We start from the raw sequence: 2020 nt of genomic DNA on the forward strand, positions 1-2020 counted from the left end.
TTTTTTTTTTTTTAAGGATCATGGCAGCACGTTTGATCCTAAACCTACCCAGGGGCATGCACGACTGGCAGCCTGTGCTGGTTCTCTTCCTACGTAGGAGCTTTTGTGCTTCTCTTCTTGTCCTAACGAGTGACTGTTGTGAGCCTGAGGAAGACTGGCATTAACCATTATATCTTGAAATTAAATTGATGCGAGGGGCAGTTTCTTTGATGTTTATCAGCACAGGATAGTGGTGTCCTGTTTTCCCTCACACAAGGACGGTTTGATTCTTTTTGACGTTCTTTGCGGGAGGTGGGAATTGCACGTCTGCTGCAGCACCCCCAGTCTGCCTTCCCTTTGAACCTTGTTCTCAATGTCTTACGTGGGAGGGAAGCCCCATGAGGCTTTGACCTCCGGTCTTAATGAGTTGTGGCTGGAGTCTCTCCGTTGCTTATTAAAGCCTAACTGCATCTCTAAAAGGATAGGCTGGTTCCTTTCAAAGAAGCCAAAGGGAGGTAGGCATTCCACAGCATTTCAGTGGGATGTGGGAGCTAAACGCCTTCGATGCCCTTTGGAAAGGTTGCACGGAACAATCTCGCGCAGGGCTGTTCAGATGAAGAAACTTGTGTAAGATCGTGTTTTTGGGCAACCATCCTGGTATTGGGGGTGCCAGCAGTTTTCTGCTGGGGCTAAGCACTCCCTGGCACAGAAATCTGTTGGATCCAAACCCTAAGTTCAGATGTGGCCCTCTTGTCTGGGCTATTTATCAGATCATTGCAATGAGCACCTAAAGACAGGCTTTGCAGTGCATCCAAGCCTGGATTCTAAGAAGGGGAGTAAACACTGTCTTGGTATACATTTAAAAATCAAATGGGACTCACTAGAATTGGCTAAAACTATGCAGAGCCTCAGTCAGTTGATGGAAAAGAAGGGTGAAGAGAGTTGGGGGAAGGTGTTTAAAGGATTGTATCTTAACTCTACTTCTGAAAATCCATCCCTGATCCATAGCATTTATGCTGTGAGAACTTTGTGAAGGGCAGAGCTGCTGTAGCGTGGAGCTCATACTTGTGCAGGATCGTGGCCTGTCCTACAGCTGGTTTCCCTTCCCAAAGGCAGGGAGGTGTCCACAGAATTTGGCCCCTGCCAGCTGCAGAGCAGAGCAGAGCTTGGCTTGTGAGAAGCATTACTGTGCTGAGCCTTGCAACGGAGTCCCTTTTGCTTGTGAGGAAAGATGCGCTCTTAACGGTGATGTTGCCTTTGAAATGCCCCTGCCTTTAATCAGCATCATGATGTTTTTACTCCACAGCTTCCCGGTGGAGGGGTGCGATGCTCAAGCCTTGGCCGCTGTTGGCTGAGCTGAACTGTATGCGGCTGGGCACAGATGCCGGCGCGCGAAGGTTGCTCGCTCGTTGGGGCAGGGGCCGTCCCAGGGTGCTGCACGGCTCTGGTCCCAGTGGTCCTCTAGGCACGGCTGTGGCAGGTGGTAAAATATCCAGAATCTGGGTTATAACTACAGAATCTGGATATTTTATTACCTGCCTCATAGCAGTGCTGAGAGGACCCGTAGGACTAAGGCAGTGGAATAAATATCCAGAAAATGCAGCCATGGTCAAGGAAAAGGGATGCAGGGCGGGGAGGGGAGAACACGGTGCTTTCGGACTCGGGCCCTTCCACTGAATCAGTCGGGTGCGGGGTTAAAGAGCTGGAGGCTGCAGCTGCAGCTGCCACCCTGGGACACCAGAGCGGGGAGAAGACGGGCAGCTCGGAGGTTAGAAAGAAGGCTTGAGAAGAGCCAGGACAGGCCCCGCCGGCTGCGGAGCCGCTCCCCTGGGGCAAAAGCTGCCCACGGCTCGTGCGTGCCCAGCCTGCGGCCCAGACAGCGCTGCAAGGGCGGGGCAGGGAGCAGAAAGCGGAGCAGCAGCTCGGGGAGGTAAAGCACCCACCCCTCCACGTTCACCCACCCGGAAGCCGGAGTAGCGCGTGCGCCTCGGCCGTCAGGGAGCGGCCAACCCGTGCGCGCTGACGTCAGACGTCGCCGAGG

This window comes from Gavialis gangeticus, unplaced genomic scaffold, assembly GCF_001723915.1.
Source record: "Gavialis gangeticus isolate Ggan-Ray unplaced genomic scaffold, GavGan_comp1, whole genome shotgun sequence".
Lineage (NCBI taxonomy): Eukaryota > Metazoa > Chordata > Crocodylia > Gavialidae > Gavialis > Gavialis gangeticus.